This window comes from Macrotis lagotis, chromosome 3, assembly GCF_037893015.1.
Source record: "Macrotis lagotis isolate mMagLag1 chromosome 3, bilby.v1.9.chrom.fasta, whole genome shotgun sequence".
NCBI classification, from domain to species: domain Eukaryota; kingdom Metazoa; phylum Chordata; class Mammalia; order Peramelemorphia; family Peramelidae; genus Macrotis; species Macrotis lagotis.
The window spans coordinates 289,003,020-289,015,008 of NC_133660.1; the positions used below are offsets into that span (position 1 = coordinate 289,003,020).

The 11,989-nt window shown below is 38.8% G+C and overlaps 1 pseudogene; it reads left to right on the plus strand.

Annotated features, from left to right (window-relative positions):
- The first annotated feature begins 3,191 nt into the window (after nt 1-3,191).
- Nucleotides 3,192-4,868, plus strand: LOC141519431 (D-2-hydroxyglutarate dehydrogenase, mitochondrial pseudogene; annotated as a pseudogene).
- Nucleotides 4,869-11,989: the final 7,121 nt, after the last annotated feature.

An 11,989-nucleotide genomic window follows, 5' to 3' on the forward strand; every position in this document is an offset into this window, starting at 1 on the left:
ATTCATTTTATGAGTGTTAAATGTATTGGGAGCCCAAATATCTACTGTCATATTATTATATGTGTTTAAATTTAATCTCTATGCATGTTTTTATGTATGTAGAATACAGCTATTCATGAAGTGATAGCCTTTTTGTCAAAACATGACTATGTAAATGTATTCTAAATGTATTCTAAATGTATACATATATATATATGTAGATACTATTAGAATAAAAGTAGATATTATGGGGGAATCTTTTTTTTGGTTTTATGAATGTTACATATCTAAGCATTCCTTTTGTCAGGTATATTAAATGAGGAATAACATGGTGATGTCTATGCTTTTGCGAGGCCAATAAAAGAACTGAATGATAGATGGACTGGAATGGGGAAAAATAAGGAAGGGATAAAAAACAGAAGAATGTTGCAATAGGATATTTTTAGTGTCACGAACATGTCACTACTCTTAAGTAGTAGACCTATTGAATTTGGGAAAAAATATGCAAAATTCTCACATTCAGGGTATGTCTAGAGACAATGATATGTTGATCTAAGTGTGTGTATGTGTTTATGTATGTATACTTAAATACAAATGCATATAAATGTATTGCAAAGGTGAATACATAAATTAGGAATTTGTGTTACATGTTTGTACATATAAATCTATCTACTTATGTATACACATGCATATAAATATGTGCATAACATATTGGTACTAATTTCAATGGCTGAAACTCAGCTTCTAAATCCACCAAACTCTCTTCCTGATTTTTTGCCTTTTCCATGGCTTTTTGTAATGCTGAAGTTTCTTCACTAGGTGCTGTAGGACTAATCCTAGGCTTTTTCTTTATAATACTTATTATTTCTTCTATCTCAGGCCATGAGTGTGAATACACTTACTCTTTACCTTCACTTTCCTCCACAACTCCTTGTACCAACTTCCTTAATATCAGTCAAATGATAAACTTGTTACCTTCCCCAGAAGTCTTTTGCTCCAGGATATTGCCTGGAATTGTTTCCTTGCTTGTATCTGCTGGTCCTTAACCTGGACTTGAATCAGATAGCTCTGAAATCAGCTCTTCTCTTGTCTCTGTGCCCCAAATTGGATGCCATTTGTTAGTTCCTGCCAGACTAGTTTATCCTTACCCAGGTGAACATTGAAGAGGTGGGAGACAAGAATGGAACGTTCTCCAAGTTCTCCCTTTATTTACCAGAATACAAAAGGTTAAAAATATCCTTCCCAGTCCCTGGATCACTCCCACTCCCATGGCACTCTTCAATCAACCAGTAAAACAATGTTTTGGTGCTAGTGGACACCAAGTGATAAAGATTTACTTAGTCTACTGCACACGGCAATCCCTATATACTTCATGAATGGAGGCAATATTGTATAGGTCTTTGAAATCAGAATATTCTGGACTGGTGAAGTATCTCTTATAGGACTCAAGGATGTGGCCATGCCAGCAAGAAGAAACAGGAGCAATATAATCAATTGTGGGGAATAGGTAGACAAGATTTTGTGGTGTCCTTCCTCAGAAGGCATTTAAAATACAGTGGAGAAGATAGGAGCATAGGAAATAATTATAAAGCAAAAGCAGGATGAATCTAAAGTTGTAAAGGAAGCAAGGAGTAAAGACTCAGTATCATGGAATTCAGGAGACCTTCATGATATAGGGTACATCACAAAAAAAACTGATGGATAATCTTGGATCCTGAGAAAGGCAAATGGAACATGTTCCCTGTAAATATAGTTGAATAGATGAGCCAACTGGCCCATGAAACAAATGAATCCAAAGACAGCAAAGTGGTATAATGGTGACCCTATAATGCAAGGGGTGGCAGAAGGCCACAAAGCAATCATTAGACATAATCACTAGCAAAGCAATTGCTGTTGTAGCAAAGAAGATAAAGAAGAAAACCTGAGCAGTACAACCAAGAAGAGAAATCGATTGATTACCTGTCAGCGAATTCACAATGAATTTTTGAACAGTGACAGAGATGTAGCCAAGATCCAACAGTGATAAGTTACTCAGAAAAAATACATTGGATAATGAAGGTGTGGTTCACTGAAAATCACAGTGATTGTGAGGTGATTTCCCATAAGGGCTGCAACATATATCAGCAAGAAAAGAACGGCATGTAAGACCTGCAGTTCTCAAATGCTAGAAAACTCTATAAAGATGAATTCTTTCATGATGTTCCAATTCCTCATGTCTTCTGGGGTCTTTTCTTCTTAAAACAATATTTACTGGGGATTTCAAAAAGAAAGTCCATGATCTGCAATATAGTCATTGTTAGAAGCAAATAGAGCATTTTAAATAGGCCATACTATTACTTATGCAAGCTTGATATATAATATTGATTCTCTAAAATAGTATTACATGACATCTGCTATTTTATCAAAGGAAGAATGTCAAGAGAAAAATTCTCCCCCAGAAATTCAGTGATATCAACCAATAATACACTTAGTGACCTCAGGCACTGGGAAGTTAAATAATTTGGAAAGAAGCACAAAAAAAAGTGTTTCTGTCCCAGTCTTTATTTGAATCCATTTCTTTCTTCCTACATGTAATTTCTTTAACCATCATGCTTCCTGTGAAAAAATATAGTGATAATATTAAATATATTGATAATATGTAAAACAATCATTTTACTGGTATAAACCATTTTCATAATGAATTAGACGTTTCAAAACATTTTCTCCAAAGGAATTCATGCACTGGGCAATTTCCAATAATGCTGAGAGAGAGGCAGTGCAGTTGTAATCCTGAATTTTTTTTTTAAATGAGTAAAGTGTATTCCAATCTGCAGAGCAGGAGACATATGAGGTAAAAATGAAGTTGAACTGGGTAGGAAAGAAGAAGAATAGAAATCATTAATAGTTTCCTGTCTCTATTTTGCAAATTATTTTTACAAGTATCACTTTCACGACTCAAACTCTGGGAGACGTTATGTATATTGGAACATGTTATGGATGGACCGTGAAAGCTCAGAGAGCTTAAATTACTTGTCCTCGGGTACATATTTACTGAATTTTAGCGGAAGGGTTTAAAGTGCTGAATACTTTCATTCCGGTCTGTCCTACAGTAATGACTCTTCAAACAAGAATAAGGCTATGTGTAGCGATAATAGCCCCAAATGCTCACAAAGCAAATCGACCCTTCAGAAGTGGAATGTCAAAAGAAAAATGCCTGAGTGAAGTATTGCGGCATGTCATTTTCCCAAACGAGTCTTGGCTTTTTTCCCACCCAATCCCAGGCGTTAAATAGCATTGAAAGACGATGCCTATCGGCACAAAATGAGTTCTCTTCTCCTTTGGAACTTCAGAGGCGAAAGGGACTGAAACCAGCTGAAGCTACGTTTGTTTGAGTAGTTGAAGATCACTGAGGTGCCCGACTGGGACCTCGGGGCCCTCCGCGTGCGGCCCGCCCGCGCCCCGCGCCGCCCCGAGGCCGGGCCCCGGGGGCCACGTAGGCCGGGCCTGCCACTCGGGCCCGGGCGCCCCGCCTGGCGCCTCGGGGTGTGGCTGGGCCGTCCACCCGCGCCCGCCGCCCCGTCCGGAGGCTGCCCTTGGCCGAGCTGTCGGAGGCCGACGTGGCCTCCTTGGAGCGCGCGGCCCCGGGCCGGGTCAGCGCCGACCCCCGGGCGCCCTGCGCGGCTGCCCCACGTTGCGGCTGAAGGCCCAGACACCCGAGGAGGCCGCCCAGAGCCTCGGGCAGTGCGGCAAGACAAACTGCGCCGTCAGTCCCGGGGGCAACACAGGGATGGGGGCATGAAAGGATGAAAGCATCCTTTCCGCGTCCCGATGAGGCCAAGCCTCAACTTCAGCTCGGTGGCCGGTGTCCTGGTTTGCCAGGCTGCGTGTGCCCTTGAGCAGCTCAAGCAGCAGGCGGAGGATGAGATGTCATTATGCCCCTGGACTTGGGAGCAAGGGGCAGTGGTCACATTGGCGGGAATGCGGCCACCAGGGCGGGGGTCCCGCCTTCCGAGCTCCGGGCAGTTCTCGGCCGGGCAGTGGTGCTGGCGGACGGCCGGGTTCTGGACTGCTTGGCTCCCCTGGGGAAGGACAATACTGGCTACGCCCCCAAACAGCTTTTTATCGGTTCCGAGGGCCCCCTGGGTGTCATCACTGCTGTTTCCATTCTGTGTCCACGGAGACCTAAGGCTGTGAACTTGGCCTTCCCAGGCTGTTCAAGTCTTGCTGATGTTCTGAAAACCTTCAGTACCTGCAAGGGGATGCCAGGGGAGATCCTAACCTTGCCTGCGAGTGCATGCAGCTGGCAGAGAGCCACCGCCGACTGACCAAGCCAGTCACAGAAAATCCCTTCTATGTCTTAACTGAAACTTCAGGCTCCAACGCCGGGCATGATGAGGAGAATTTCAATAACTTTCTGGAGCAGGCCCTGAGCTCTGCTTTGGTAACGGATGGCACTGTAGCCACAGAGAACATGAAAATAAAGGCCCCGTGGGCCCTGCAGGAGAGGATCACTGAGGCCCTGATTCGTGACAGCTACATGTACAAATATGACATCTCTCTCCTGGTGGAGAAGCTGTATGACATGGTGCTCGATATGCAGAGCCACCTGGGCCAGAGTGCTAAGAATGTGGTGGGGTATGGACACCTAGGAGATGGCAATCTACATTTAAATGTAACGGCCGAATCTTACAGCTCTTCACATATGGCCATTGAGCCATATGTGCATGAGTGGACTGTCCTGCACCATGGGAGTATAAGTGCTGAACACGGACTGGGGTTCAAGAAGAAGGATTTCATTGGCTACAGTAAGCCCCGTGAAGCCATCCTCCTCATGCAACAGATCAAAGGCATGTTGGATCCCCCAAGGGATCCTGAACCCTTACAAGACCCTGCCATGGAGTTCCTGTTAATGCTGGCCTCCCTTGATGATTGTTGCTCTTAGACTCAGGTGGACACCCTCAACCGGTATTCCTTCTGTGTTTTAATCAATGATTACAGTAAGAGCCAAGAACTCCAGACCTGACCTTGATTCCTCATTGTGGAGACTCCAGAGGACAGAGGGCTGCCAACTCTTCCTTTTGGTTCCTGCTGCTTCCAGCTTGAGGCCTTGGCCTCCCCATTCCTTGGCAGGCTAGACTGCAAAAACCCCTGGATTTGAATTCAAGGGCTGTGGTATTTAGCACCTGTGTGATGGAAATGCCCTTCACCCTCTCTGGGCCTCAGTTTCTTTCCCCATCCAGAAAAGAAGATTGGACGAGACTCTCTCCTCTAGCTCTGGTCCCATGTCCAACACATTCAGGTGAGTTGAAGTTTGAGAGGATGGCCTGGGTTGAGCCCTGCCAGTATTTTCCATAAGACTCAAGCTGGTCATCTTAATGGGCAATGTGAATTTTTTCCCTTTTTCCCAATCCTTCAACAGTGGCAGGAATGGTTGGGGGATGTGTCACTTGTGAGTTGTGGGGATTGCTCACTTGTGATGAAAATAGTGAAAGCCTCTATGGGCGACCCTCGGCGTTCTCTTCTCAGGTTGAAATTCAGCATCTTGATTCTGCAAAAAAGAGATGCTCTAGGTCAGCCTTACATAGAATTACAAAAAGCCTTTTCGCCTTCAGTCCTGAGCAACAAACTCAGAAGGCAAGCATCCTTTCCTGTTTCCTTATCGCAGTTGTTTGTTTGGGCCAAGGATGCTAAGAGCTGGCTATTTATTTCAGGCACTTTGCCCTGAGCCCATTCAGCTAATGGAAATAGATTTAGCTCCTTCCTCTGGGGCATGACCATTGTGGAGGTTGGAAGAGGCCAGACTTGGGGGACAAAGACATGGAAGGGGGTGAACAAAGCTTGCTGTTGGAGTTGTCTTATGCTTTAAAGGTTTCAGTGGCATTGATATGTTATTTAATTTGATTCTCACAAAAACTGTGAGGCACTTTTATTAGCCTCATTTTATAGATGAGAAAACTAAGGATATTAGAGGGTAAATGACTTGTCTAGGTTCACACAGCTAATAAAGTCTGTGAATTCAGATCTTCCTTCCTGACTCCCAATTCCAACACTTTCCACTCTACCACCTAAAACATGCAGAGCAACAATCTTAACTCTTGTTTTATGATTATATTTGTACCCAATTCTTAGAAATACTTCTAGAAAACTGGGCAAGATTATGTTGGTGTGGATTTTCCTATTTGGAAGACCAGAATTTAGGAGAGAACCAATCCTCTTGTTGGAGAACTTGTGTTTTATCTTGATTGGTTTGCTGTAGGTAGGGGTTGTTGCTTGGAGACATAAGTAAGCCAAGGCACAGGAACATAGTCCGGGGCCTTGATCTTAGATTTGGAGAAGACTTTGGAGAGATCCAGTCCAGCTCCTGTGTCCCTGAGCAGGTGAACCCCTCTGAGGGGAGATTTGCAGGGTTTTGTCTCCTTGCTGCTAGATGTATAATCCCCAGGGGTCTGCTAGAAGAGGTGTCCTCTCTAATGCATTCCGAATGGACACCTTTCCCAATATACCCCCCCTTGTTTCCATAACAATATTTACCAGAGATGAAGACAAGATTCTGTAGATTTTCTTCATGATCTCTTTTCCCAAGAATTACTTTCCTCTGGATGGTAATTTCTGTGAGGTAACAGAGTTTCCTAATTCTGGGCAGCAGAGGCACTGGGGTAAGATGGATGAACCCACTGGACTGGGGAATAAGATGACCCAGATTGTGTTTCCTGCCACCATTGACTTCCAGGCTCACCCTTTCGGTGCCTGAATGTGCTTCATTGTATATTTGGGAAATCATGGTACAGGAAAGCCCTCTTAGGGGCAGCTAGGGATGGCCCAGTGGACAGAGTACTGGGCCTGGAGTTAGGAAAACTCATTTTCCTGTGTTAAGTCTGATCTCAGAACGTCTTAGCTGTGTCATCCTGGACCAGTCATTTAACCCTGTTTGCCTCAGTTTCCTCATCTGTAACAATTAGACGTAGAGGGAAGTGACAAACTACCCTAGTATATCTTTGCCAAGAAAACTGTAAATGGAGTCATGAAGAGTCAGACATGACTGAAAAGAATGAACAACAAAACCCTGTCATAAAGCACCTCACTGTCCTGGAGATGATAACAGTGATGCTGTTGTAACACTGGTCTTCTCATGTCTCCTTCACTGTATCATGCAAATGGTGCAAGGTTCGAGCTGGAAGACGCCTTTAAGAGGCCATGTGGAGTTGGTTCTCCTGAATCCTCATTGTGTCAGGACCCTATTGTGATCATCACTGATTTCTCCTGTAATCCCTCTGTGAAAGGAAATAGGATAATATTCATTGGGTCAGGCAATGGCAAAAGACAATAGTATTATTGCCAATAGCATTATTGAACAATAGTTCAATAGACAATAGTATTATTGAACAGACTATATTAATTTGTTCTTTTTGCCTAATTTTGGTGTTATGAAATGATGAATAAAATAATAAAGAAGCAGAATTCAGAATCAAAAAAAAAAGAAAAAAAAGAAATATACTGACTGCCTTTTGGAGAAAAGTCCCCAGAGGAGCCAAAGTTATAATTGCATCCTTTTTATCTACAGATTCTCTGACCATTTCCTTTAGTATAATTATTTAGGTGAGAGGTTCTTTTATTAATAACATGGAGGAGTTAAGCCTTTATTCTTTCACGGTCCATTAAGAATTCTGTAGTGCATGAAGATCTTCAAAACAGCCTTCAATTTTGTCCAAAATATATGACCATTTAACTTAGCTTTTTAAAGTGTACTTTAGACATTTATCTTCATGAGAAAAAGCATATATTTTGTATGTATATACACATATATCAAGCATACATAGATCTCTATCTGTCTTTGCTGTTTTCAAAGAACATGACAAGTGAATGATATCATGAACTGCTTACCATGTTGATTAAAGTGAGTTCAATGTTGTTCAAAGACATTCTTCTCATTGTTTCTTCCAGAAATATCTACACACTGTAGATTGTTAGAGTATAAAACAGGACTACTGATAAGGATCTGGATACTGAGAGAGATCTTGCACTTTTAGATGTGGTCACTCCCATGTAACTGAGGCATCAAGGACTAGTAGTCTCACCTATCTATATGACTACCTATTACCTGTCTATGTATATGTATTTATATATGTATATATTTATACAAATATGTCTGTGTAAACAAAAATGATTATTATTTTATATGCATAAAATATATATGGAATTGGGGGTGAATTACCATTGTGTCATTTTATTAGTATCCTTGTTTTTGTATGAATGTATGCAAGTATATGTACACACATACAGATAATGATAAAATGATACTAATTAGGGTTTTGGTCCAGACACATGTACATAAATCTATATTAATATACACAAGTACTAATGGAATTAAAGTTGGTATTGTAGGGGGAAGCCACCATGACTTTGCTCATAGAAAGGGATGTTTATATAAGGGATGTTTTATGAGGCTTTTTTAAAGAGAGAAATATTATGGTTAGAGCTGTGCTTTGAATAGACCAATGCAACAGCTTAATCAAGGCATAACCAGGTAGGGATAAGAAGTTGAAGGATATAGAAGTAAAAGTCACATAATTTTTTTAAAAATAGAAACAAACTCAGAACTCTGATGCACATGTGATTTTATTGGGTTTGGTTAATAAAATACAAAATAAAGCACATTCAGGGTAAATACATAATAATGATATGCTGATACATGTATTTATATGAGATATGTGTATATATGCCTAAATTAGGAATTAATGCTATATGTCCCTTTACATATAAGAATATATATAAATTCACAGAAACACACAGAAATATGGAGTATTTATCTCTCTAATTATATATATATATATATATATATATATATATCAGCAAAGGCATTATGTATATCTATCTTTTATATGCTTTCAAAATTTATGTCCCAAATGCAACAAAATGCTTGCCTTCAAAACTTACACTTATATAGTATTTTACATATAAATATATAACCATATATATATGCAGAAATAATAAAGGTTTAATAGAAAGGAAATAATCTATATGAATATCCATTTATATATGATTGCGCATCTGTACACACACAGTCAGATGCACACCCACCCACACACACACACACACATATTTGTACACCACCTAAATTTATTCTCCAAGATTTCATGGTTTTCTTTTGCAGAGATATTGAGAAATATTGTTTTCTGAAGTAACAGGATTATCAGTTTTCTAGTCTTCAGATTTGGTCCCAGAAACCTGACAGAATTAATAGTAGTCAATTCCTGGGAAGTTAACCCAGCAATTGTGATAAGTTATTGGCAAAGGGGACCTAAACTCATTCTGTAACTTATATTTATACAAATGGTTGTAGTTATCTCCATGTACATAGATGATGCATGTACATAGATATGGGCTTGGACACAGATACAGAGCAATAAGTAATCTCCCTTTGTAATTCAGATTCAACCTGCCATGCTATTTTTAGTCTCAGAGCCAATGAGATGATTTACCCAGAATCATATAAACAGTATATGCAGGAGTCAAAACTTGTAATAGGTCTTCAGAATTTCAAGGCATGATCTTAATCAACTAAATTACACTTTATCTCCATCTACCTCTGTTTCTCTGTTTCTTTTTCTCTGTCTCTCCATGTGTTCCTTTAATTTGCTCCTATGTTTCCATCTTTTATTTTCTATCTATATATTGAGAATTTTTTTCTATTTCACATTTGTTGTATTTACTTATATGTATATCCATGTAGGCACATCAGACATAAGTGTTCATCTTCAATGACACTTTTATATGGAAAATATATATGCATATATATCTATATATGTATGGAGCTCATTAGATTTATTTGTAAATTTTTTTTATTTGTTTTGCCCCCTATAAATCATGGTAGTTTTTAACCCATCATTTGTTTTTGCAAGTTTTTGGGTTTTACAGTATTTCTCCCTCCCTTCTTCCTGTCCCTCTTCCCCTGACAGAAAGCAATTTGATGTAGGTCCTACATCTATGACCATGCTAAATATAAATGAATATTAAACAACTTGTGAGAAAATCAGATCCAAATGGAATAAAGAACATAGAAGGGAGACAAATGACATAATACATAAAACTTTTTTAAATTGATGATCATAAACTTTGATCTTCCTTTAGACTCCACAGGTCAGGCTATGCATGGTGTTTTCCATCACAACTCTTTTAAAATTGTATTTGATTATTGCACTGTTGAAAGGGAGAAATCCTATCTAGGTTGATCAACACACAATATTGATAATCCATCCGTATAATGTTCTTCTGATTCTGCTCATTACACTCAGTATCAATTCATGCAACTCTTTCCAGTGTATTCTTAAGTCCTTTCACTCATGATTTCTCATAGAACAATATACATATATACATTGTATGTATGTATACATATATATTTTGTTCAGCCATTCCTCAACTGATTGGCATCCTCTCAGTTTCCAATTCTTTTTCCATTTCAAAATGAGTGGCTTTAAATATTTTTCTACTTATGGATTTACCCTTTTTTATGATCTCTTCAGGATACAGACTCAGTAATGGTATTCCTGGATAAAACTGCATGCACATTTGTATTGTCTTTTGAAAATAATTCCATATTGCTCGCCAGAAAAATTGGATCAATTCACAACTCCACCAATAATGCATAAGTTTCCTGGTTTTCCCACATCCCCTCCAACATTGATTACTTTCCTTTTTAGTCATGTTTGCCAATATGAGAAGTGGCAATTAAGAAATATTTTAATTTGTGTGTCTCTAATCAATAATGATTGAGAACAATTTTTCATATGACCATTTACCACTTGAGGAATGACTTTTTTATACATCTCAGTTCTACATGTTTTAGAAATGGGACATTTGCAGAAACATTAGTTGTAAAAATATTTTCCAATTTACTCTCTTTATTTTAATCTTGGTTGCAGAGGCTTTGGTTGTACAAAAACACTTTAATTTAATGTAATCACAATTATTATTTACTTTTTTATAATTTCTCTCTCTCTCTCTCTCTCTCTCTCTCTCTCTCTCTCTCTCTCTCTCTCTCTCTTCATTGGTCATAAACTGCTCCCCTCCCCATAGTTCTGACAGATAAACTATACCTCACTATACATAGTCACATTAAATTGACTTACTCAACAGCAGTTCCACTCCTGACTTGCCTTAAACAAATACAGACATATTACCGCAATTTATAAGTTGATTGCCTTTTGTGAGATATTAGCATATCCTCAATCAAAACATCTATCTATCTACTTCACCACTGACAGATAATAAAAGATGCATATTGAATAATTTTGTGTTAACAGACACATTTTGCTAACTAAAACTTTAGTTTTCAGTGTACCTTTAGGCACTTTGGCATTGTTTATTCCGTACACAAAGACATTTCTATTGGTTTGAGAGATCTACCAAAAACCTCTTTTGAATGGTCAGAAGCTTCTTAATGAAGAACTCAGAAAATGTGGAGGCTTTGAAAGAAGTGAATTTCTCATTATTTGGAGAGATCTTTTAAATTAAATCATAGGATTTTGAACTCAGAGCTGTTTGGATTTTAGAGGTCAGGTGCCCTGCTCCATTAAAACCAGAGCTAGCTAAGAGCGATTCAAAACTTTCTTGTACTACTTTTTATACTTTATTCAGTCTTATGCTTTTTTTGATGGTATCTTGGTGTCTTATACAGTCATTAGTTTCCATTGTCTAAAGCTAATATTTTGCGTTTTATTTTCTTCACTTTAGCTTGTGTTTTCTTTACCAATTAATTAATTTTACTTTTAAATGGCTTGTTTTCTTTTTCTCTTTGGTTAATTTCACTTTTTGATGAGTTGTATTCTTTTCCAGTAGATGAATTTAATATTTTGATGAGTTTCTTTTCTTCCATTTAGTCATTTTTACTTTTAAAGGAGCTGATTTCTTTGGTCAAAATTCTTTTGTATAGATTTCATTTATTTTTCCCGTGTTTGTTTTTGATATCTTCTTTAGTTTTTAAAGATTTTTGTGTCTTTCCAAGAGATTTTTTTTTTAGATTTTAGGCTAATTC